Source organism: Marmota marmota, unplaced genomic scaffold, assembly GCF_001458135.2.
Source record: "Marmota marmota marmota unplaced genomic scaffold, marMar, whole genome shotgun sequence".
Taxonomy (NCBI): Eukaryota; Metazoa; Chordata; class Mammalia; order Rodentia; family Sciuridae; genus Marmota; species Marmota marmota.
The window spans coordinates 33,540,050-33,568,019 of NW_026000093.1; positions in this window are offsets into that span (position 1 = coordinate 33,540,050).

Consider the following 27,970-nt stretch of genomic DNA (forward strand, 5'->3'; position numbering starts at 1 on the left):
CATCCTTCACATGTAGATAACTACTGCACATGAAATTGAAATTGTAGCTACTGTATGTGAATTTGAGCCTCAGACCCAAATTGTTCATATACATTCACACAAAACTCATGCTGTACCAATTTACACAAAATCCTATACATGGAAGTCACAGGGAGACATATTACAACTCAAACTCTGGGAATGTCACAGTAGTTGAGCAAACTCCTCAACAAATCATTTTACTTTGGTTTAGTTAAGTATTTAAAAAGGAGATTGGGTGACTTCTGGTTTCAGTTCTGACTAGTAGAGGGCTTAGTAGTCATAAATTCCACTTTTATAATAAGAAAATAGCTAGCCTAAATGAAAATCAGCTTTTCTTAGTCTCATCAGAGAATTGAGGTCATAGGGCAAATCACCACTCCAAAATCTGGAGACAAATGTTTAGAATCATAGCCAAGACCAGCTTACATTGATCAGAAACCTTGAGAGCCATAAGCTGGCAGGAACATTTGTTTGGGAACTTGACTAATTGCTGGAACCTGACTGTAGCTTAACAAGTGAGAGAAACTCCTGGTGACCAGTTTTAAGGGAACCCCACCCTCTCCGGGATTTTCCCTCCAGGAACCCCACTATATTTATCAGGTGAAGAGCAAGTCAAGTCCCTTCATATTTGGGGCAGAGAAGTAATATTTAACCAATTTTGAAATATGCCCAAAGCAATCTCCATATAAAGGCCTGCTCTCCAAAGGAAATGACCATCAGAGTTTTATCTGCTTGGCCAAAGGGTAATTGCCCAACTCAAGATCCTCTAGACTTCCTGATAAATTTAGAAGGGGGGGAAAAGGCAAAGAAACATCTGAAGAGCATTCTTGGAGTCTAGCCCACCAGTAGTCCTCCAAAGACTCCTGCATTAAGGCATGATCCCCAGTGTAGCAATGTTCAGAGGTGGGGATTTGGGAAAGTGATTGGATCATGGGGGCCTTATCAATGGATTAATCCACTGAGGGATTCATATGCAGCATATTATTGTTTGTGATGTAAAATATAGGAGATGGAACCTAGTTGGAGGGAGTGAGTCTTTAGGGTGTGTCCTTGAAGACTATACCTTGTCTCTGGCTCTTTTTTTTTTTTAAAGAGAGAGAGAGAGAGAGAGAGAGAATTTCTTTTAATATTTATTTTTTTTAGTTTTTTTCGGTGGACACAACATCTTTGTTTGTATGTGGTGCTGAGGATCGAACCCGGGCCGCACGCATGCCAGGCGAGCGCGCCACCGCTTGAGCCACATCCCCAGCCCGTTGTCTCTGGCTCTTTTCCCCACCCTCTCTGCTTTCCAGCAACCATGAGCTGAACATCTTTCTTGAACCACACCCTTCTACCATGATGTTCTGCCATACCACAGACCCGAAGTAATGGAGCTGGCCGACCACAAATTGAACGTCACCCCCCAAACTATGAGCCAAAATAAATCTTTCCTCCTTAAAGTTGCTTTTCTCAAGTATTTTGGTCAAAGCAATGAAACAGTTGTCTACCAAAGACTGAGACTTAATCATGAAATCATGGACAGCTTCTCCTGACTCACATTTTACCACAGCAACAGAACTTCATTATAACAACAGTAGATCACAAATGAGGAAACTGCAAGACAGAGCATATTTGTGGGGTTCTTAGAGAAACCAAAAGACAAGAGGTTAAGACACTGAAGGCTTTGCAAACTTCAGCTACAGAAAACATTTAAGTGCAACTCAGTTCCAGACCAGATTCACACAAAACCACACACTAATGTACTAGTCAGTACAGTTCTTAATGCCCCAAACATAAAGTCTGGCTTCCAAAAAGTTTATATGCAACATTTTATTCTGAATAATAATAATAGCAATAATATATTCAATTATCTATAGCTCCTGTGTCTGTGTATTTCTATATGCTTGTATATAAGTGAAGTGAATGACAGAAATCAAACAAGGGATGAGAGAGAGAGAGACTTGGATTATTTTGTTATCAAGAGGTCTTAAAACTACCTAGAAAGCAATATCATGCTATTTGAAAGTGATCTTAGATTAATAGTAAGTACATAAGCAAACTCTAGAGAAATCACTTTAAGAGTAAAAAAAGAAGTCTGACATGCAAAGAAAGGAGATAAAATGGAATAATATAAAAAGCTCATCTAAAACCACAAAAGGCATAAAAACAGTGGAAGACAAAAACAGGAATAAAGAACAAGGGCAACAAATGGAACACACTAACACATATGGTAGCTATTAACCCAAATCTATCAATGATTACTTTGAATGTCAGTGTTCTAAACACACCAATTAAAGGACAGAGATTGCAGGTGGGTCAGAAAAATCGGAGCTAACTATATGTTTTGCCAGTATTTGTGTGGTTCTGTTCCTAGGTTTTCTATTTTATTCCATTGATCTATTTTCCTATTCTTTCACCAAAATCATAAAATTTTGATCATATTAGCTTTATAGTAAATCTTGAGATTAGATAATGTCAATCATCCAATTTGATTCTTCTTCTAATATTGTGTTAACTATTCTAGATTTTTCACCGTTACAGTTTATCAGTATCCATCAAATTCCCAGAATATAGATTGTAATTACATTGAATTTATAGACAAAATTGGGGGAAAAATCCACTTCTTAAAAAAACAGAATCTTCCAGTTGATGAACATAGAATACCCTCCCAATTATTTAGATCTTATTTGATTTCTTTTATCAGAATTTTGTATTTTTCACATATAGATTCTGTACTTTTTTGTTAAATTCACACCCAATTATTATTTTTAGTTGTAGATGGACACAATACCTTTATTTTATTTATTTATTTTTATGTGGTGCTGAGAATCGAATCCAGCGCCTCATATCTGCAAGGCAAGCGCTCTGCCAGTGAGCCACAATCCCAACCCTAATTATTTATTTTTTTTGTATAATGAAAATAATATTTTTTTAATTTCAAATTTCAATTGTTTGCTGGGCATGGTGGCTCATACCTGCACTCCCAACAACTCAAGGGGCTTAATCAGGAGGGTTGCAAGTTGGGGATCAGCTTCGACAAATTAGGGAGGCCCCATAGCAATTTAGCAAAACCCTCTCTTAAAATGAAAAATTAAAATGGACTAGGATTAGCTTAGTGGTAAAGTGCCCCTCCCTACCCCACCCCCAGTTCAATCCCCAGTAACAAAAAATAATAATAATTTCTAATTGTTCATTGTTGGTATAAGAAAAACTTGATTTTTTTCATTGTGTTTTTAAGAGCAGTTTTAGGTTCACAGCAAAATTGAGAAGTACAAGAATTTCTCATATACTCTTTCCTACCCACACATATAAAGGACCCCACCTATTACCAGCATCCTCCAGCAGAGTAGTACAACTGTTACAACCGATGAACCTGCATGAGACATCATAATCACTGAGTTTCAAAGTAAAAGGTGTCTGAATATACGTTAATAAAAAGAGAAACTAAGGGTGAAACACGCTCCAACGTTAACAAAAAGGGTTGAGGGAGCAAAGATATATAAGGGTTCCTTTGGATTCTGTAGCAGACATTTGAGATATCTGTTCTCACAGAAAATATTACAGGAGAGCTGAGAAGCCCGACAGAGAGAGAGAAATGACACAACCATGTGGAGGCTCCTGGGGCCAATCAGAGAACTACCAGATGTCATTTAGCACAAGAAATGGAAATCGTGTGCTTTCTTTCCTATTTTTTTTTTCTGAAAATTGATGAACCTGACATTTTAGATAATTCTTCTTAGAATTAAGAATTAAATTTGAGAATGAACTTCACATGAATCCAAATGTATGTAGTATCTCATTTTAAATACAATGAACCTTTATTGATGGCCTTCCTTGAGTTTTCATCCCTTTCCTCTATTTATCTGGCACTAAACATTAGATGGCTGGGTTCTCCCCATTTCTTATACATAATTCTCTTTTATCATAATCCATTTTAATTATTTGAAAGTAGTTATATTCTTTCTATATCATTGTTATGATTTGGATCTAGAATATCTGCTGAAAAGCTCATGTTTTGAAAGCAAGATCCTCAAAGCAACAAGGTTCAGAATTTGATGGGTTAATAATTTAAATTATTATTCCTACCCATTAATTGAACTGGGTATAGGTAGGTGGGGCATGGCTGGAAGAACTAGGTCACTAAGGGCACAGCCTCGGACCATGTATGTCCCTGGCCCCTTCCCCTGCCCCTCTTTCTATGTGTCTGTCTGTCTGTCTCTCTGTCTGCCTGTCTATCTATCTGTTTCCTGGCTGCTGTGAGCTTAACAGCTTTCCTCTGACATGTCCTTCTACCATGATGCCCTGCCTCACCACAGGCCCATAGCAATGGAGTTGGCTGACCATGGACTGAACCCCTGAAACCATGAGCCCAAACTAAACTTTCCTCATCTAAGTTGTTCTTGTCACTTATTTTGATCACAGCAATGAAAAACTAACATAATCATGAACTCCTAGAAAACAGGGAACTTGTTTTAGCTATTCCTTTTTGAATCCACAGCAACCAACCTAGTGCAAAACACATTAAAAAGAGAAAGAAATGTTAATTGACCGAAGAAAGAATGAGTGCCAAAGAGTCATGATGTTTCAATACTTTATTACAATTAATATTAATATAATGTTCATAAATTCAGAACACATCCCATTTAATGCATAGAGTATATTCAAGGCTGTTTGTTCTCTCATTTATTTGTTTATTTATTCATTCATTCACTTATATTTGCCAGCTGTTATTAAAATCAAAGATTTCCAGATTAAGGGCCAGGTACCAATCAACTTTCAATTATACAATTCATTTTCTTCTCTGTGTTTCTGCCTGATAAGGATGAAAGTCATTTTATTGTTCTAATTGAGCTGGTGGAGATTTACATTTCTTACAGGTAGAACACATAATACCTTTCTCCCTTTTGTATTTGAATCACTAAGAGTTAGCAAGTAATTTAAAAGGCAGAGTTTTGAAACTCCCAGCTTCTCTAACTAGGCAATTATAGAAAGCATTTAACAAGTTATTAATCATTTTATAATCATTTTACCAAATAGTATATTACAAAAAGTCATAAATTAGAATTAGTAGGATATTATCATATTCTTCATTACGTTTAAAATCTAAACACAATTTTTTGCCATGTTCAAATGCTTCATTTAATGATAGAAAGTATATTCCTACAATAGCATTCATCTCTAAGCTGCAATAGTTGATTTCCCATATTTGTATCCCACAATAGACTTCCTATGTTTATAGTATGAAAAGTAACAAAATCAATTTTTTAAAGCATATCAGAATGTATGGATCCAACTATATGTCACCACTCAAAAAGGTCACCTGAAGATTTTTGGGTGGGTGCTGGGGATTTAATTCAGGGGCACTTGACTACTGAGCCATATTCCCAGCCCTACTTTGTATTTTATTCAAAGTCAGGGTCTCACCAAGTTGCTTAGTGCCTTGCTTTTGCTGAGGCTGGCCCTGAACTCACGATCCTCCTGTCTCTCCTGAGCCACTGGACTTATAGGCATAGGTGTGCACCACTGCTCCCAGCCACCTTGAGATATTTTTAATTTATTTCAAGAATGTTGCTATTTCCCACAGACATTTATTATGAAAGTAAGTCTAAGAAAAGGTGACTGCCAAAGAAAGAAGTGACCAATTTTACTGGGTTTTTGAGAAAGATTTTTAGAGAGGGAACAGAATAAATGTATGCTCTTGAAGGATGAGTAGATGTTTTCCTATCATGAACATGGAAAAGTTATTTAACAGAGAGAAGGAGAGGTGGGCTTTTAATTATCAGTGGGTTTTTTTTGTGATTTTTGTAGAAATACCAGTGGAAAATGAAGGAGATGAGATCTAATAGGTAAGCAAAGGTCACTGAATCCCTCATATGTCATGCAAACAAGTTTGGAATTAACTGTACACATAAAGAGTATACTGCATGATGTGATTTGTATAGTATGACATTTATTTTGGTCATAATGTGTAGCACAGATCATAGAAGTATGACTCTGGAGGAAAGACCAGTTAAGAACATGTAAGAGCTGAATTACTACAGTGGAGTGAGGACTTATCTGAGAGTTATTTTAGAAGTAACAAGAATTACTGACATAAAGAATCCAGAGAGGATGGAGTAATACAGGGTAACTCTCAGATTCCTCAGATTGGGTAAACAGTGGTAAAACTAGCTAGATAAAGGAATGTAAAAATGGGTTATCTGTAGGGAAAGAATGCCCAGATTTGAAGATGTTGAGTTCTGTGAATTTGTGAAATTTTTTCAGCTAGATCACATTTCAAGAGACTGATCAAGATATAAATGCACAAATCGCAAGGATATAGGTAGTCCAGGAAACCATTAAATAGATGTATTCATCCAGAAAGTATATAAAGAAAAGATAATCAAGAAGGGACTCAAAAAGAAGGATAGTATTGCAAAGCAGACAAGCAAGAAGTTGGTGGGTGGAACAAGACTTAGTGGTATTGTCTTCAAAGCCATGGGATAGCCAGATGTGGGCACATGCTTGTAACCCCAGCTACTGGGGAGGCTGAGGCAGGAGGAACCCAAGTGAAAAGTCAGACTGGGTAACTTAAGGAGACCCTAACTCAGAATAAAATTTAAAAGGTGAGGATGTAGATCAGTGGTAGAGACCTTGCCTGGCATATATGAGGCCCTGGGTTCAATACCCAGAACCACAGCAAAAAGAAAATAAAAAAGTGAAGGAATAAAAGTAAAAGAAAAAAGAAGTGACAAAAAGAAATAAAAATTATAGCAACTCTCTCTTAATCAGCACTTTCAGTTACCCTAAGTCAACAATAAACCAAAAATATTAAATGAAAAATTCCAGAAATAAACAATTCATAAGATTTAAATTGCTTGCTCTTCTGAATAGCATGATGAAATGTAGCAGCTTCTTGCTCTTCCCATCTGGGATACATATTCCCCCTTTGTTCAACATACCCACACTGAATAATGCTACCTGCCTGTTAGTCACTTAGTGCCCTTCTTAGATACCAGGTCAACTGTAGCAGTATCTCAGTCCTTGTGCCCAAGCAAACCTTACTTATATTTATCATGTCCCCAAAGTTTTAAGAATAGTGGTGCTGGCAATTTCAGTATACTGAAATTAGCGATAAAGTGCTTCCTTCAAGTGAAAAGATGAGAGTTCCTGACTTGATGAAAAAAATCAAGGGTATGCTGAAGTAGCTAATCTCTGCTACAAGAACAAATCTGTGAAATAGCAAAGAAGGAAAAAGAAATCTGTTCATTTTGCCGTCACACTTCAAACTGCAAGTTATAATCACAGTGCATGATAAGTACTTAAATAAGATGGAAATGGAAATTAATATGAAATTTATGAATGGAAGACATGAACAGAAAATGTGTTCCAACTAATAAACAAGTGACACCAAACATTGACTCCAAGTAAGGAGTGGCCACACAGATTCAGGGAAAGAATCAAACCAAAAAAAATAATAATAATAATACAAAAATAACACAAGAGGTAATATCTTCCAATAAAGAAACTGCTGGTGCATTTCTGGCAGTTGAAGAATTTGATTAAGGAGAAGAAATAGAATTGTGATGAAATTGGAATCTTCCGGAAGAAGATGCTCAACAGAAACTATATTAATGAAAAATGTAAAGGAGGCACCAGGGCATAAACCATGAAAAGGCAGGTTAACACCAGTATTATTTTGAGAATGAAAGAAACCACATTCACGTAATTTTCATTACAATGTGTTGATATAATTATTCCATTTTATTATTAATCATTATTATTAATCTCAGTGTGCTTAAATTAAACTATCACAGGTATGTATATAAACCTGAAACATAGTTTGTCTAGACTTAAGTACAGGCATCTATGGGGCATTGGGTGGTAATATATATATATATATATATTCTCTGTGGATAAATAGGGACTTCTGCACTAAGCAATAGGTTTTATGTTTTCTTCTGCGTTATTTTATCTGATTCTTAAAAGCCTCTAAAGCAAGTGCTTCCTATACAACAGGTGGACAAAAGAGGCTAACTTTCCTAAGATCAAAAGATAACAAGTTGTTGGAATCAGGACCTTCTGTCCTCAGGATGTAAACGCTGCCATTAGTATCACAAAAGTAAAGCGGGGCAGATGTATGAGCCAAGCCGAGTGGTATACCTCTGTAGTTCTAGCTACTTGGAAGGCTAAGGCAAAAGGATCACTTGCACCCAGGAGTTCAAAGACACTTGGGCAACTAGCAATATTCCATCCCTAAAAAGAAGCTTGGTTTATAGATGGTAATAAAAACATTAGGAATACTGGACTTTTTTTTGCCAAAATCAGAAGGACTTAATGTTGATGAGAAATAACCAATGGAAAGGGAGATATAAATGAAGAGTAATTAAGAAGAGGTAATTAAGAAGAGGGAATAAATTGGGCTTTAGGACAAAAGGTCAAAGATTAACTACGAAGCTGTTCTTATTTGTGATCTCAAGCTCCATGGCAAGTCACTAGAATTATAATTCCAAACAGTCTCCTTTCTAAATGGATTAGATGTATCCCCCAAAATGAGAAAAGACTTATAGTCAGATTTTGGGGAAAATTGCTGGGTAAAATCAAGATCCTTTACTAAAAAACTTTTCAGAGACATTAGCACACTAACATGCTTCATGAATACCCACAATAACAAAAGAAATTGTATTTACCAAGTATATTTAATTTCAGGAACTTTTTATTTCCCTTATGGCATCTATTGGTCTATAGTAAACAATTTGAGAAATGTTACACTAGACTATATGCTTTTCTAATTCTGCAGTGGAAATCTCATTATCTGCAATAACAAAGCTTCAAAGAAAAACTTCTTTGCACACCAATTCCAAATGAAGTCTTTCCTCTGAGGGATGGGATAATGTCAACATAATATATTTAATTAGAATTTGGATTAGTTAGGTTCCACTGAGAAGCAGACATCATGACAAGGTTAGACATGCACGGGAGGCATCAACAGAAATAAGAAAATTCCTGTGAGAGGAAAAGTGGGAGAAAGAAGAGGACAGAGCCATCAAATTGTGATGGAGATTTGATACCTATGGTAGAAGGGAAGAGAAAAAGAGACAGAGACAGACAGAGAGGAACATTGGTGGAAAGAGTCTAAAACTATATTAAGCTTTGACCAAACCAGTGAGAAGCCATTGAGCTCAAGTAATCGGGTAAAGGAATCCCACAGGAGAGATCTGCCTTAGTATCCCTACCAGCTCTGTCACTAGGACAGAGTAGTCTGGGAAGAGTGTGTCCTCCATGCAAATGCAGTGGGGGTCACAGAAGACTTGAGGGGTGCAATTTCATGGGTGCCATTATATATCCTGCCCTACATAGTTCTTCCATGATTCTCATTGGTTTCTTCTCCTGAGGGAAAATTTTGAAAAAGAATTTAGTGGAACAAGTTAAATCTACCACCATTGTAGCTGTTTTCAGGGCCACAGCTAGTACTCATGCCTTCTCTCCTTCATCATTTGTTGTAAATTCCCCTAGTTTCTGTCACTTCAGCAGGTTGTGATGGATTTCCATCCAAACCTACATCCCTGAGGGGTCTGCATTCTTGGGAATCATATTCTTTTCAGTCTAAGATTATTGTGTGTGTGTGTGTGTGTGTGTTTATGGCTACAAAGGTGTAAAGATGTACTAGAAGGAAACCACATGAATTACTGGGTACCACATGTATTTGTCCCTATGTAAAGTAGTTTACCTCCTCCTGATCATCAGGATCAATTTTTTTTTCTTTCAGAATAATAACTTCTTGTCTTCTGGTTCCTGGACTACAAGAATCTGAGTGCCCTGGCAGCCACAGTTTGTTTTATCAAGCCCTTGCTCTATCCCCCCGGAAATAGTATGCCCCATTAGGGTTGGGATCTCCAACCTTAGAGTGTGAAGACTTGTGGGGGCAGGAAGCACAAATTCTCATTATCATGGTGAAGTATAAGTAGGCCTTTCCTGCTTTCACTCCTTGGCTCTTGAACCCCAAGCATCCATTCTTTTGGGAGAAGTTCACCATATAGCCATATAGAGATCTCTGATGTTATCCTGTCCTTTCCAAGTGCTTCCTCTGATCTGGCTGGACAGCTTTTCCTTTTAAAATCATATCAGCATTATTTCAGGCCAGCTGCTTTTGAATGGATGGCCAATCCCTTGCCTTCTCCACTGTGATCTAGGTTCCTTGGTCAGATGTCCTGCTGTGTGGAATTCCATGCCTGTGGATCAGGTATTCCATCAACCCTGACACAGTGGTGTTGGCTGAGGTAGAAAAACAAAGGCACATTGTGATCAGAATAAGGTTGAAGGGACACAGTGTAGTCAAACTGCCACCAAGTGACTGGTTAATCTCCTCAGAGTATATTGCTATATGGAATGAAAGGATACTCTACTTATTCTCAGTTTCTGACAAGTTGAACATTTAGAGGAGCAATTCCTTAGCCCTGGTAAATGGTAATCCATGCTACTGGGCCCAGGTAGAATCTCCATCAATATCACTGTCACAGTATAAGTTTTGGTATAGAATAAGATGTAAAATTTCCTTTCCGGAAAAAGTCACCAAATCATTTTAATTATACTTCTGTTCCACAGATTATTCTCATATCTTATCTTTCTATGATCCCAAACAAACTAGTAAATATAAATTATAAATTGTACTATTTTCATTAAAATTTTAATTTCTTAGCCTTGTGCATGTTTGGTAGAGTCCATAATGCATGGTTTTCCTAACTGAAATGTCAAATATGTAGCAATCATCCCACATGTGCTGCATCAATCCAGATTTTATATAATTCTGTTCTTTTCATGGAATCAACTCATTCAAGTTACAATAAAAATTTCATCACTATTTCCTCAATGTCAACATTGTCTTTTTATTCATATTAAAAGATATTTGTTAGAATATAGAAGCCTGGTCTCAAAGGATCTTCCACCACACATGGCCCAACATTAGCCTTGGAGTTAAGAACAACCCAATAACTTGTTACAGTCACTTTGGAAAGTAATCTGGAAACATCTATTAAAATTCAAAGCACACACACACCTCACATGTGCACACCTTTGACCCATCAATCCTACTCCACATAAAAATAAAACCATCAATACATTGGGAAATATGCCAAATAACATTTACTCTAGTACTATTTGTAATTACAAATGATAATAACTGGAAACAAATTGTGTAATCTTACAGTAGCTGAGTAAATTGTAGTACATCCACAACCAAAAAATGGCAACTATTGAAATAATTATTCAAATAGGTTTCCAGAAAGTTTACATGGGAGGAAAAAAAAAATACTGAAAACAAAATTCCAACATACATATACCTGTGTACATACATAAATATCTGGTTTGTGATCATAGAGAAAATACAGAATGGTGCCATTAACATCAGTTACTTTGGAAGGAAATGATTCAGACGGACAGTCCATGAAGGTAAGGTGAAGGGAACCACCAAAAGGTGGGAGGAAAATACTGTCTTCCAAAGCAAATAGTATATATAATATAAACTACTTTAAAATGTTAAAGCATAATGAGGCGTTCAAATTAAATGGTAACAACAGAGTGGTGAAAAATGTCTAGCATACGATGTTGCCAGAGAAGTCATTTCTCATCATTGGAATATTTGCTTTTTCACACTCATCAAAGACAGCTATAGCAGACCAAGGAGAAAGGAAAAGGGAAGGGATAAACGCAAGGGATGTGGGGCAATTAGAAGTCTCATTTGGCAACAGCTATTAAGGTTCCTGAAGGAAATGATCTCCTTTGGCAAAATTAATCACAGCTGAGCTTCATCCTCAATAGCGATAAGGAGGCCATATAATTAATAGTTCTAGCCAGGGCACTTTTAAAGTGAAAGGAGATCATATTTATCATTATTCTGGGACAACAGGTATTCTAGGACTGTCTCCTTTAAATCAGAGTATGTGGTCACCCTGTCACCAGGTGGTTGAAATGGGGAGAAAAGAGATATTGGGAACTAAAAGAAACAGCAGCTACAAATTGCCCTCAAGGGATCGCAATCTGAAGAATGAACGCAAATAAGTCTAAAACACAGGTCTAGATATGATAAAATTCAAGTTTTAAGAAAGTTCCACAAGTACTGGGGTGATAAATCCAGTGGGAAAACAGGAGAAACTCACAGATTAAATTGTCCCATAAAAAAACAGAGCCACTTTGGAAAATGTTTCTTTCTCAGAGAGGGTGTGACAAGACTTTTATTTTCAGCTTTTGCTTTGCTATTAATGACAATGCCTCTATTACAAATTTCACCTGTCAGAGAAAAAAACCACAACTCAAATTTGGACCTCCAGTTTTCCAACTGTAAAGTTTAATAAGCAGCATGGCAATAATGAGTGGTAGAGGGTAAGTCTATTCTAGTTTCAGACTAAACAATGAACTAGTTTTACCTTTTCAATAACAATAAAAAACTTGTCTCATGTAAATAATATATTCCTTGGAGATTTTTCATAAACACTGCAATATTTTCTCCTTTGATCTTATATCTTCCCTCCCTGTTTGGTACATGAATTTTTGGATAAGAAGGCCAAACCCTATTCTTTTATAAAAGGTCTACGTCAGGACTTTCCATTCTTTGATATGCATACAAATCACTTAGGGATCCTATCTTATATAGCATGTTGTAGAAGAGGCCTAAGTTCTGCATAAGTTCCCAGATGAGGCAAATGCTACCAACCCATGGAACCACATTTTAAAAAATCACAGGGTTATGTTGCTCTCTAATACTCCCAACCGCATAACCTATTCTTTAGTATCGTAATCTAAATCATAGGAAATATACACTAAACTGAAACAATTATGATTCCACAAATTAACCAAAGAGTTTTGTAACAGATGAAATTTCAGCAGGTATTAGGGAATTCAAGGATATGTTTGTGTAAAAAATTCACAAGGTGGTTCTAATGGTTCATCAGGTTTGGAAACCACCACCCTATTTGTTAAAACTAATATGATAACACCAGAATATTCACATAACTGGTTAAGAATTCAACTTGTCTCTGTTCACTACAAAATAAAAATGTTCAATTTAGATATCATTGGTGCTCTTTATGAGTGTTGAATTCCCATAAAAGAATTAAATGAGATCCTTGGGCACTAGATATAAAGAAATAATATTATTTTCCCAGTAGAATATGAACAATGTACCTGGGTATATATTTCCTTTAAATGCACTTGAATCCACAGAAGGAGCTGTTGTAATATTCCCTGAAGTGGATGATGCAGTTTCCAATTCAATTATTTTCATTTTAATCCAAGGCTTTGTAAGAATCAAGACTGCCAAGTACAAAATGTATCAGCATGTGCCATTCTAAGCTGAGTGAGAAAATGAATTTGTAAGTATTTTTTTTTTCTACCCAATGCTTTTTAATCACCTTCTCAGTTTCTTTTGACAGCTCAATGTATCCCAGGGCTTCAGAAGGGCTTTGCAGGTTTAAATCAAATTCATATATTAAAATGACTAATAAGCCAAATTAGCTTGTATTTAATTGGTTCACTGAGTATATTAATATTAATGTCATGTTATTTTGCATAATAACATCACCAATTTTTGAGTGCTTGTGACATACTAGGCTCTATACTAAAAATATTATGCTTATATTAATTATCAGATGTGGAGCTAAGAACAGGATGCAAGATGGCTAATATTAGAACCATTTTAAAAGAAAAGGAGCTTGGAGAAGTTGAGCATTTTAGGGTCTGTCAAATATGACCTCTAATTTTAACTCATACTTACCTGTACATTGTACAGGTATAATATAAGTTCCACCATAGCATTTAAAACCTCTAAACTGATAAAACATAAGCCATATTCACTTCATAAAATTAAAGAACTGTTAAAGAACTGTTATATCATTAATGATCCCTACTTTCAAGACACCATGAGGGTCAATTTTTGTGCTCCACACATATGAGGTTACATATTCTCTAACTCAAGAAGCCTTTTGTTTTAGCTTCACTTCAATTTTCTGCGTAATATAGATCCCACTCTATAGCCACCATTTACATAGGCTTCCAAATAGAAATGTTGCTAGGAGGAAAAGTATCATGAGCTCCAGTTGACAAGGAAAGCGGGGGGGGGCAAATCCTGACACCAGACCAGAACAGTTTGGTGAGTCCAGCAAGAGATGCACAAAAAGATTAGGAGAGTCTTACAGAGCTGGGATGCAGGACCAATAATGGTAGATCCCCAGAAGAAGAAATCGCCACACCAAAAAGGAATTTCTGAAAGTAGGTCTGATGCCTGATGGGTCACAACACTGGCAAACAGGAGTTACAGTGAAGGGTCTCAAAGAATGAATCTCAGCTGGGAGAGAGACACCTTAGAAAGCCAAGTGGTCCTGTTTAGAGGTAGCAACTACTGGAACAGGAAAAAAAGGAAGGAGTCAGACTTTAGAACCACCTACTGAAACAAGACAGATTCTGAAAATTAAATGGAGCTTGACCACAAGAAAGCATATATTTTAAAAATCTGCTCTTTACATGCAACAGAAATAGCCTTAGGAAAAGAAAATGAAACAGAAATAAAGATAGAAATGAGATCAGGAGAGTAGAGGTAAGGGATCAAAGGGAAGGGAGGAAGACAGAGAAAGGGAAATAAAATCAGCCAAAATATCTTACATGTAGGTTTGAATATGTCACAATGAATCCCACTCTTAAATATAGTCACAATGTACCAATGAAATGGGGCACATAATGTTATATACAAATATGAATGTCATAATGAACTAATTATGTAAAATTATAATGCACCAATAAAACATAGAAAAGGAAAAAAAATAAGAATAATAAAAGAGTAAAGATGTCCATAAAGGTCAAAGAAGATCCTTGCCTTAGTTTCCTAGGGCTGCTTTAATGATGGGTTGCTATAATGGCTAATTTGAGTTGTCAACTTGACTAGATTAAGAGATGCCAAAGATTAAGAGGTTCCTTTGTGTGTCAGTGAGGATGTGTCTAGGAATGATTGGCATGTGGGACAGCAAGCTGGAATAGAGACCCTCCCTAAGCATGGGCAGAACTGCCCGGTGGGTTGGAGGCTTGGATGGAATAAAAGTTGAAAGAACAAGGAAGCACCAGCAGAAACAAGCTCAATTCTTCTTAAGTGTGTTCTTGGTTGCTGCTGCAATTGCCTGAGGACATCAGACTCTCATTCCTTCACTCTTCCAGAGTGAACTCTGCCAGTGATTCTCCAGGGAGTTTCCAGAAGCCTTTGATGTCAGACTGGGGTAGCATCAATGATCCCTCTTGTTTTGAGGCTTCAGCATCTTGGTTTGCCCAGCTACTGGTTCCTCCAGCTCTGTAGCCTACAGACAGCCATTGTGGACTATCCAGCTTCTGGTCTGTAAGCCAATCTAATAAATTACTTTTTTATAATTGTCCCTCCTGTTGATTCTGTTCCTCTAGAGAACCATAAGTAACACAGTTACTTATGAGTAATGAGTAATCTGAAGCAACAGAAATTTGTTGGCTCACAATTCTGAAGAACGGAATCCAAAATCAAGGAGTCAACAGGGTCTTGCTCCCTCTGGGAACTTTAGGGGAATTCTTCCTTGCCTTCTCCTAGCTTCTGGTTATTTTCTGGCAATCTTTGATTCTCCTTGGCCTGTAGCTATGTGACTCCATCTCTGCCTATGTTGTCACATGGTGTTCTTCCTGGGTATTTCTGTCTTTATATGGTCAACTTCTCATGAAGACACCTTCACATCAGATTAAGGCCATCCTAATCCAGCATGACTTCATCATAATTTATTACATCTACAATGACCCTATTCCAAATAAGGTCATCTTCTGAGATACTTGGGGCTTAGACCTCAACATATCTTTTTAGAGGGAGCAGATATCAACCATATTATCTATTATATAATAATATATACATATATACACACATATATATTTCCCCTTTATGTGTATATGTGTGTATACATATATTCATGTGCATATATATATATATATATATATATTCCCTGAAGAATAAAACTAAACACAACAAATATTAAAATCATAATTTTAAATTCAAAAAACTTTCAAGAAATAACAATTTATGTAAAAAAAAAGACATATGTGTATACATTACAAGCAAATACTACCTGTGTAGTAAAAGGACAAGAAAGTTAACTTTGAAGCACATAATATTAACATTATTTAAATATAAAGAAAAATGTTTTAGATCACTAAGCAAAAAAATAAAATAAAACAAAACAAGAAAAACCCAAGTCACTTAGTTACTAATAAGAAGAGAAAATTAGATCACCATGATTTTCTGTACAAAAACATTAAACTCCAAAAGACAGCCAAGTGACATCTACAAGGCTCTCGCTTGTAGAGTGTGCCAGCTAACCTTCAACACCAAAATGATTTGTAAAATGCAGAACTAGGAAAATATTGTACCCATGAGACCTTCTTAAAGAATTTACTAGAGAAAATATTTACCCAACCAACAAACTATTGGGGAAATTTCAGAGATAAAGATCAATAGTGAACAGTGAATTTACTTAACTATAGATCTAAGGGTAAAACACTTAGTTGGGATTGGTGATTTTAAATGTGTCCATGAATTCTTTATTAAGCCTTTTTTCATGAGGCTTCCCTTTGGAATCACCACACTTAGTGACTCCTCCAAAATAGGAAAGACAAAAAGCAGAAGTGATAGTGTAAGACGTTAAAGACAGTCATTTTTTTAAAGTATGATTCCCTAATCACTCACTAGCTTAGTCAATTTGGGGTGCTATAACAAAGTACCATAATAGAAGTCTAGTCTTTGAGGAGACTTCTGACAGGCCTTAAGGGGAAATGAGGAATAAGTTATTGAAAACTGGAGGAAGGGGAATCTTTGTTTTGTAGTGGCAGAAAGTTTAGCCTCACTACCACCTATAGTCAGAAGTGCAGAAATGTACCTATAGAAATGCAGCTAAAGAACTAGCAAAGAGGGATTTTTAAAACTGCCATGGGTTTCTTCCTGCTGCTTTTAGTACGGTAGAAATAACTTATTCATTAATATTATTTTTAAATCAGCCAATACTTGCTATTTTGAAGATTCCAAGCTTCCCCAGATCGCAAATGATGCAAAAATTAAGAAATGGCTCCAAGCAAAGATGAACACTGCATGGAAAACTTGGTCTACAGATAAAGCAGGAAGTTTGATCTCAATATTTATTAAATTATTTCTTAAAATCTTACAGAGATCTTAGGTGGTACCTACTACTACTAGTTTAGTCAAACAAATGGCCCTATAAAGAGCTTAAGACCTGCTTCACTGGGGCATATCTCCCAATAATAAAATTTCTAAGAAGCTTAAAAGCAACTATTCTTAGATTGGCAGAAGTTTAAGAGAAGAAGGAGGCCTTTCCTGAGACTATTTGTAGGCAGGTTCTTTATCTAATGGAACAAACCCTCATTATAGTCACAGGAAAACTATAAAATTTTAATAAAATTACATATGATGAAACACTTCCATCTTAGACTGTTTTAGTCAGCTTTTCTCACTGCACTGACTAAAAGATCTGATCAGAACAATTGTAGAGGAGGAAAAATTTATTTGAGAGTTCACAGTTTCAGAGATCTTAGTCTATGTAGAAGGCCGGCTCCACTCCTCAGGGCTTGAGGTGAGGCTGAACATCATGGCAGAAGAGTGTGGCAGAGGGAAGCAGATCACAAGCAAAAGAGTCTCCACTCTCAAGATACAAAATATATACCCCATAGTCATGCCCCGATTCCCACCTCTTCCAGCCACACCCTACCACTTCAGTTACCACTCAGTTAATCTCTATCAGGGGACTGAATCACTGATTGGGTTAAGAGTCTTACTCTGAACCTTCTTGCACTGTCTCACATGTGAGCTTTTGGGGGATACCACATCTAAACATAGACTAAAAGGGACAGAGTAATATAAAAGAAACTTATGAGTCCCCCAAATTCTGGCATGAAACTGGTTGAGCAGCTATGAAACTTCAAACATATTCTTGAAATAAAGACGATAACTCAGGGAATGTAAGAGTCATAGAGAGTAATTTCCAAGCATGACTAGAACTGATCAAGGAATTTTCCGAGTTTGCCCAGCTGAACTTTCACAATTACTACAGATGAGGAGCTTGTTGCCTCTTTAATCTGTTCTCTCCTTTTAATAGGAATTGCTTTGAGATTATCTTTTGCCTGTCCTGCTATTGTATAATTAGCATAGTATATGAAAGCTAAAGAGTATATATGGCTTTTAAGCTCATAAACTTTTAGATCTAGAGAATCTGTATTTGAGGACCCATGGAAACACTAACCACACCCAAGGAGACTCAAATGCCTACAGATCTGATCTAGGTGACAAGATTTTGAACTTCATGTTGATGTTATAAGACCACAAAACCATTTAAGAACCCAGGAAGAAAGTACATGGGAGGAATACTTTGTGGCCAGAAAATAAGCAGCAGGGTTGTTTTGAGCATGTATAAAAAATTCTTTATATAAAAATCTCTATAAAAATTCTCTCTCTATATAAAAAAGGGCGGTATAAAAAAAATACCGCCCTTTCCAAAAAAAGTGTAGTGTAATATGTCTCCACTCAGTGTGGGATGGACAAAGTAACTTCTGTGTTCTAACAAATATTTAGTTGACATTAATGCTTCTAAAAACATAAAAATGCAGAAGTAACATTGTAGAACTAGTTTATAGACAAGATTGCAGCTTCTTCTTTCTCTGTCTTGGATCGTTCACTCTAGGGAACCCATCTGCCATGTCCTTATGATGAAGAGCTGACACCTACTATCAATCACCAGAGGAAGTGAGACTTTCACAGAAAGATCTTAGATATGAACCTTCCAGCTCCAACTTAGCTGTCAGATGACTGCTCCTCTAGCCAGTAGCTTAATTGTGACCTCACGGGAGACCCCAAGCTTGAACCACCTAATTAAGCCACTCATGTGTTCCTGATCCTCAGACACCGTGTGAGGCAACAAATATTTGTTGTTTTACACTATTGTTTTTAGTGTAATTTGTTACCAGCAAAAAAAAAATAAATAACAAACGGAGATAAATAAATGCTATATAATCTGTTAATAAAGAAATAAAAATAACCAAAATAAAAAAAAACCTAGAGTGGGAAAATGAGGTGAAAAAAAGGAAAATAGCAGTTTATTGATTATCTCAAGGATGGGCATAAAATAATGAAATAAGCTGACAAGCCGAGTAATAAAATTTGAATCATAGTTATAAGTAAAAGATATACACTTAGAAAGCAAATACTATTGATTTAAACTGAATAAGAGATGAAAGGAAAGCTGGGACAAGTTTCTAACCAAATAAAACAATTAATTAGTAAAATTAAAAATTAATTCATTGGATTTAAATGAGAGTAACAAGAAAACAGAGAAGGACCAAATTTCTCACCAAAATGGTCAAAAATATTTTATGAAGTTCAGTGTCTTTGGTTTAGATATAGCCCATGAGTGCCCCAAAAGTAGATTACTGGTTTTTTTCCTCATGTAAATATGATCCATTTACTATAAGTAATGATCTGATTATACATGTCTCGTTTAAAATATGCATTGCAATTATTTATGCGTTTTTCTGCATGAGAAATATCATAATGTAAAGAGTGTATTAAATTTATCAGGGTGCTTAATTCACAGCCTCTTTCATAGATGAAAGAAAGGCTATAGTCCTCTAGACAGTAGGAATAAAATAACCCAGAATGAAATAATCCATATGTATATTAAAATAGAATTTGTGAAAATGAAGCCTGCCAGATATTAGAAGAAATGATCTCATTATAAAATCCTCAGGTTCTCATTTCTTGGAAAAGCCGTAATTACCACCTTATCTTTTTAGTGACCAATTACTGTATTCATAGTATTTTCTGAAATAAATGCTTTGCTATTTTTATGAATTGCCTATCTTTATTTCCAACTTTAATAATAGAAATCTACAACACAGACATTTCCATGAATAAGAAGTCTGAAATAAATGACACCATTCTATCAACACACAAGTACAAAGCCTTTAGATGAAGTATTGAGTAGAAAAACCCTTGATTAGCATAAATCAATTACTGAGATGATAACCTTCATATCTCTCTAACTTTTCAAATTAGGTCATTAGAGTCTCCAAATTGACAAGCAAAACCATGTCTATGTCACACAAAGTAAATTGGCCAGCTTTTTAATGAGCAAGTTTCCTGCCTTAGAAGAAAAGAATAGCTGATTTGCAGTCCTAAAATACAAGGGCTTAAAAAATATTACTTGAATGATGGTGGAATGTGATGATCATTACTATCCAAAGTATATGTATGAAGACACGAATTGGTGTGAATATACTATTTATATAGTCCGAGATATGGAAAAATGTGTTCTATATATGTAAAAAGAATTGTAATGCATTCTGCTGTCATATATAAACAAAAAAATTTACATAAAAAAATCTTACTCGAAAAGGTCAACTTTTTCCTATGTAAACTAAAGCTCTTTCTGTTTTTGCTAACTAGACATTCACAGTGTAAGCACTGCTGTCAGTGTGACTGCCCATGTGTGGTGATGGCAGGACGGTGAAATCAGGGAGTTGAGATGGAGAATGTGGCAGCACCCCATGGCACAGCCTCCTCTAGTGTGTGCCCTGAGAAACACCACCAGAAATAGCATTCTGTCTGGTGCCACTGTGCACGCCTGTAATCCCAGTGGCTGAAGCAGGAGGATCTTGAGTTCAAAGTCAACCTAAGCAAAAGTGAGGCACTAAGCAACTCAGTGAGACTCTGTCTCCAAATAAAATACAAAATAGGGCTGGGGATGTGGCTCAGTGGCCAAGTGCCCTGTGTTCAACCCATGGTACCAAGAAAAGAAAGAAACAAACAAACAAATAGCATTCTGTCTTCTGAAGCAAATTCATCTCTCAAGTTCTTTGGAGAATACAAACCATAAGTGTTTATTATCCTCTGTAGAACACGCTTTATATTTAAATAACACTTGAAAGAGGATGGACACTCACTTCTGAAAAGTTAACACACATCTACCTGATAATCAATATGAATGAATTCACTTCTTCTAATGCATTGGCTGTGAGAAAATTGCCTCTTATTCAAGGCTGATATAATCTTTCAGCCTTCATAGCGAGCAAACTAATGAAGACCTGGCAAACCAGCTTGAAAAGAAAGTCAACCAAGCATTGAAGGAAAAATGACCTCTCCAACCTAAGAGTGCCTCTAGTACCTATATCAGGATCCATCCTTGCTGAAAATATCTTATCCACTAATTTTTAATTTTTAGCTCCTGAGATCATTCATTCTCTTAACAATTATCTTTATTCAGTGAAAAAAGAGAACATTTTTAAATAATCTGAAACAGAAATTGATATTCAAATCTTCCTTTAAATCATAGCTCTAGGGTTTTTTTTAATATTTTTTTTTAGTTTTCAATGGGCCTTTATTTATTGATACGTGGTGCTGAGAATCAAACCCAGTGCCTCACACATGCTAGACAAGCACTCTGCCACTGAGCCACAACCCAGCCCTCTAGTTTTTTCAGCAATGACAATGTTGATATTTTGGGCTGGATAATTCTTTCTTGCATGGGCTACCCTGTGTACTATAGGATGCTCAAAAGCATCCCCCTACGTACTAGATGCCAATCTCCTAATCCTGAAGCTGTAACAAACAAAAACATCTCCAGACACTGCAAATGTCCCTTTGAAACAAAATTGACACCACCCCCCAATGAGAACCCCTAGATCACCATAGTGTTTTATTGGTTTGTTTTTCTTACATTTGCAATGGATAGTCCAGATAAATGATATATATAAACTAATACTACATAAATACTCAAATAGAAAGAAAATAATTAAATTAATATAATAATAATAAGATAATAATAAAAACAGAGGAAATTTTTTGAAAATAGTGATATGATGGTTCACTTTGTATTTTAACTTTACTAGGTCAAGAGGTGCCCACACATTTAGTCAAAAATTATTCTGGGTATTTCTCTTGAGTATTTTTGATGAGATTAACATTTAAGTTGGTAGAACAAGCAAAACAGATTTCTCTCTTTAACATGAGTGGGCCTCATCCATTCATGTTAAAGGCCTAAATAGAAGAAAAGAGTTGCCCATCCATCTCCTAGGCAAGAGAAAATTCTTCCTGCCTAACTGCGTTTGAACTAGAGTATTAGGAGTTTTTTCTTGCTTTCAAACTAGAATTGAAACATGAACATTTCCTGGGCCTTGAGCCTGAATTGCATTATCAGCTCTCCTGGGTCACCAGCTTGCAGACTGACCTGCAGATCTTGGGATGTTATCATACTTCCTAATCAAATGAGTCAGTTCCTTGTAATTAATGTGTGTGTGTGTGTGTGTGTGTGTGTGTGTGTGTGTGTGTCCCCTCTTGATTCTGTGTCTTTGTACAGCCCTAATACAAGTGACCTGGAGTGTTGAGCAGGGAGGCCAAGAAAGAAGACCTGATTAAGCAGATTTACTCAAACACAAAATCCTGTATGCAAGAATATATTGAATCATATCGAGCTAGTCAGTGGCTCAGTATATGAAAACTATACTTTGGTTATCCTGAGTTTTATATTCAATTCCCAAAATGGAAAGGTAGTATTTATACCCAAATCACAAGCTGTGCTTACTTTCTCATAAGCCTTATGCAAATATAAGTCATATTATTAGCTTTCCTTGCCTACAAATTAAAAAATGTAACACTAGAGTAAAATTTCCCCATATCTCTTTCTTAAAATTCCATTAGCTTTGTAATAAAATTTCACTTCTGTTTCTGCTCAGTTTGTGACTCTCAGCAGAACTTGGTCTTTCTGTTGTAGTACATGGTTTTAGACAAGAATTACGTTTCTGGGATCTGCTTCTTGTGTGTTTAAGGTTTTAATTGGCCAAAAAAAAAAAAAAAACAGTTGGGCATAACTGAGAAGATTGAAGGCAAAGTCTTTACAGTCAGGATGGTGCATATTTGCATATAGGTGCAGCTTGTCCCAGAATATCATTAGTTTCACTCAGCTCTTCCTAATCATTCCTTGCTGCCTGAACAGTGGCATTGGTTCAACACAGATGTGTGGCTGCCAACATGGGGAGGGGAACAGCTGAAGACAGCATCCCCCTGCTCATGAGTGTCTCCCTTCCAAGCCCACTTTGGTGGCTGGCCATGGCTGCTTTCTGAAATGGATCTCTTGGTGACTCTCTGAACCTCCAGCTCCTCTTCTGGACTTTCTTCTCTCAGAATCCTTCCAAATATCTAGATCCTATTTGAAATTCTTCATTCAAAACACCCACAGTGATTCTGCTCCCCTGGTTGAAATTGAAATCTGACAGATACATGCCCCACTGTGCCTATGTGGTAAAATATTTTAGAATATGACATAACTCACAAAACCAATGCTTCAATAACCCAATCAACAATGGGAGCCTTCCTGAACACTGCTTCACATGTGTTCTGGATTAATTCCCTAAAATACTCCTTCCTTCAATTCCTCATTGTTATGGTTTGAATCATGTTCTACTCCAAAAAGATATGTTGAAGACCTCACTCCTAGTGCCTCAAAATTTAACTTTATTTTGAAATAAGTCCTTTGAAGATTTAACCAGGTTATGATGAAGCTAATGGAATGGGCCCTAATCTAATCTGATTTGTGTTCTTATAAACAGGGTAGAGGGGCACACACACACACACACACACACGCAAGCACACGTACCAAAGACTATGTGAAGACACCTAGGGCAAAGATAGTCATGTAACTGGAATGAGGCAGTCACAAATCAAGGAATACCAAGAACTGTCAGAAAAACAAGGAAACAAAAAGAAGGATTTTCCCACAGAGCCATTAGAGAAAGCATGGCCTGGAGGACCGCCTGATTGAGGATTGATAACCAATAGAACTGTGAAACAATAGATTTCTGTTGTTTTAAGCTACCCAGTGATAGGTACTTTGTTAGAAAATTAGCTTCCTCCAATGGCAATGTCCACCGTGAGGTCCCCACTTTGTTGGGCAGTCATCTTCTACCCATGCATACTACACTCTGATCTCAGAAAAAGAGAACCAGCTTCTTCTCCATCAGTGGAATGGTTGCACCCTGATTCCCAATGGCATGATTGATTCTAGGTTATTGAGTTTAATGATTTATTGGTAAAGGTATAATAAGAGGCAAGTCAATAAAGGCTCAGACCTGTCCTGGATTCCTCACTGATAGGGAACAGAAAGATGTGATGGTGGGAATAAGGGTTTAAGGAAATAATTCTATAAAATAGGCCCACTGTGCTGACCCCCACATGCTTTCTTTCCCAAGAAGTAATTTACCTGCAGCCCTGCCTGGTAAGTGAGCAGGATATGTCACATTCCTCAACAAACTATCTGTTATCTGCAGAAGAAATGCAGGCCCTGAAATAATGTTGATAAGACAAATCCCCAGGTTATCCTGAAGGAGGAATTTTGTGACCCTTTTCACAGACCAGATCCCAAAATTCAGGGAGATAAGAATCCAATTAGAACCTGTCAGCATAAGCCAAAGTGACCCAGGGTTGTCATGACAGTGAAGACTTGAAAGTCTGATGTCATCCTGCTGTCAGTCAAAAGTCAAGAGGTAGACCTGGGAAGGACTCTCTGGATCCTTCTCTGGGATCCCCAATAAAACTGGAGTGCAGGAGACACAGTCTTCCTCCTGAGAGGACCCCGTCTCTCCCTTGACAGTGTCCCATTTCCCTTTTCCTTTCCCTTTAATAAACTCATGCCTGTAACTCTGAGTGACATGTCTGAAATCTTTCTGACTTGGTCACTAGATTCGGGGTTTGAAGGGTTGGGGGGGTCATCATGCTGCCTCAGTTTCCCAGGAGGTCCCAGCCCTGTATCCAAACTAGATATCCTTCTCAAACTTGATCTTTTTCACATGACCCAGAGCAGCCTACTGTTTTCCCCCAACATCACCAGAAACACTATTTCTCAAAGAAAAAATGATCTTTCACTTTGCTTTAGTCTCAAACCCATCCCCTTAGTGTCATTTTGACCTCTTTCCAGATGGACTGAAAGCTGAAACGTCCATGCTCCTCAGAAGGAATCACATTCCCATCAATCCTAGGCATGCGATTTCTCCCCGTGTCCCTAACAAAAGCTATTCATAAAACTGTCGGGATATATTGTTCAGTCTAGGTTTTTAAAAATTTTGTAGTCTAATCTCACAAAATATCATCTGGTGATGATATGAAAATGGCCCTGATGGAATAAATCTTAAAACATCTTATTAGTGAAAAATCGCTGAGTCAAGACTCAGGACAGGGCAGAAATTTAGAGAAGAAATCCTGGAATATTTTTACCCTTAGACCAGTGGCCAGTTCGAGAAAATGGACTGAGCAATGTTGTGACAGCATTGAGGGTAAAGTGAGAAAAAGCTGGATTTGGGGGATTTCATGTTTTGGGTTGAGACCTAGAACTATGCACTGCTGGAATAAAGATGCCCCTGAAGCCATAACCCACACAAAGGACTGCATCTCATCTTTAAACCATCTGTGTGACACAAAATCTCAGTTCCTGAAACTGGATTAGGAAATCTCCGGTACAATCAATCCTCATTATTCGGGATTTTTGTATTTGCTTACTTGGCTACTCACTAATACCTTGTCATTTGTCACCCTAAAATCAATACTCTCAGCACCTCTGTCATCTTTTGCAGACATTCAGAGTCACCCAACATGCATTTTCCCAACTGAAGTTGAAAAGGGTGAAGCTCTGCCTTCCCATTTGTTCTCATAAGAGTAAACATGTCCTTTTTGCAGTCTATTTAGTGCCGTATTTTCTATATTTTTTGTCTTGTTGGGTGATTTTATTGCTTCAAAATGTTCCCCACGTGTAGTATTAAAGTGTTCCTGAGCACAGACAGGCTGTAATGTGCCTTAGGGAGAAAATGCCTGTGTTTGATAAGCTTCATTCAGGCATGACTTCTAGTGCTGTTGTCTGTGAGTTCAAAGTTAATGAATCAACAGCACCATCCTTCAGAAAAAAAGAGGAAATTTGCCTATCTATACACGTGGCCACTCAAGAAAAATGCTCAGTATATGTAATAATAAAATAAATAAATAAATATGCTCAAGTAACACCGTGGTATGTAACAAAGGTATGGAGAAGATGGAAAAGTAGCTACATTGGTGGATTCATAATATAATGGCAAGTTGGAAAAACAAAAAACAAAGCCAGGTGTGGTGGTGCATGTCTGTAATCCCAGCGGCTCCAGAGGCTGAGGTGGGAGGATTGCAAGTTCAAAGTCAGCCTCAGCAACTTAGTGAGGCACTAAACAACTTAGCAAGACCTTATCTTAAATTTTTTAAAACAGGGAAGGGGAGCTGGGGATGTAGCTCAATGCTTAAGCTCTCCTGAGTTCAATCCTCAGTACCAAAAAAAAAAAAAAAGAATGAAACATAGTAGACAGTGTTGTTGTGAATCTGAAAGCTAGAAAAAGTCATGCTCAGGTTACACAGGGTAAGGAAAAGGTCTAATTCTGCTCATCTTGTACTGTTTCAAGTGCAGACAAGGCAGGTTCTGCAGATAAGAGGTTACAAGACCTTTTAAAATACATATTTATTGAGGAATAATTCACATATAAAATTCACTCATTTAAAATGTGCAGCCCAATGGATTTTAGTTTGTTCAGAGTTGTGTAACCATCAATATCATCAATTTGACAATATCTTCATCATCCAAAAGAGAAACTCCATAACCATTACTAGTCATCCCCTTTTCTCTCCTCATATCTATTGTCACCCTGCTAATTGTTACAGGAAGAAAGCTATATTGAAAAGCTGATTTTTAATACTGACAAAACTGGCTTGTTTTACAAGGATATTGTCAAAGAAAACTATATAACACAAATAGCCTTTAAAGATTCTGGGTGTTCTTTTTTTTCCAATATAATGTTTGGCATATAATCAAAGATAATATACACTAGAGCTGAGTTCATAAAGAACTTGCAAAAAGAAATGGAGAATACAAAGGGAACAAAGGTATCTAAATACTGAATTATCAAACAAATATTTTTATATATTTTTATTGTTACATTATACATCTACATAATGTTGGGACTCTGTGGGGAGCCACCCTGGATGAACACACCTTTAGGTCCCGATGCCCTGGGGTCCTGAACAATTCTCCCGATCAGCAAGGCGTGGCTTCAGGATAGGCATCACCTGGTGGGGTTGAGTTACACTCACCTGTTCCTTTGTAATCCTGCCCCTTTGCCCTTTTTGGGATAGAATATTCCATGGAACAGCCTCCTCCAATAAAACCCTGGGTTTGAGGTGAGCTCTCTTTCTTTCTTGCCTCCTAAAGAAACCTAAAGAAAAAAGGTATTTCTCTGTCTCTGTGTGATTATTTCATGCCAGCCCAGTTCACCTGGAGGGACCCTGACTGGTGTAGTCGTGTGTTGTGATAGGACTCATTGTCACATGTTCATACACGCACACATTTAATGAGATAATTTGGTCAATATCGTTCTGATATTTCCACTTTTCCTCCACTCCTCATTCCTCCTGGTCTCCTTCCTCTACTCTACTGAACTCTCTTCATTTTTTTTTAATCATGGCTTTATTGTGTAAAGACAAATTCCACTATATTAAACTTGTATACATCTTTTAAAAAAGAGAGAGAGAAAATTTTTTTTAATATTTATTTATTATTTTTAGTTTTTTGGGGGACACAACATCTTTGTTTGTATGTGGTGCTCAGGATCAAACCCGGGCTGCACACATGCCAGGCAAGCGAGCTACCGCTTGAGCCACATCCCCAGCCCTCTCTTCACATTTCATTAGATTCCCACACATATCTTTCTTTTTCTTTTTCATCTCTAGCTTCCTCATATATGAGAAAACATATGACCCTTGAGTTTCTTCGTTTGATTTATTTCACTTAACATAATGTTCTCAAGTTTTGTCCATTTTCCTGCAAATAATATAACTTCATTCTTCTTTATGATCTAATAAAAATTCATATATATATATATA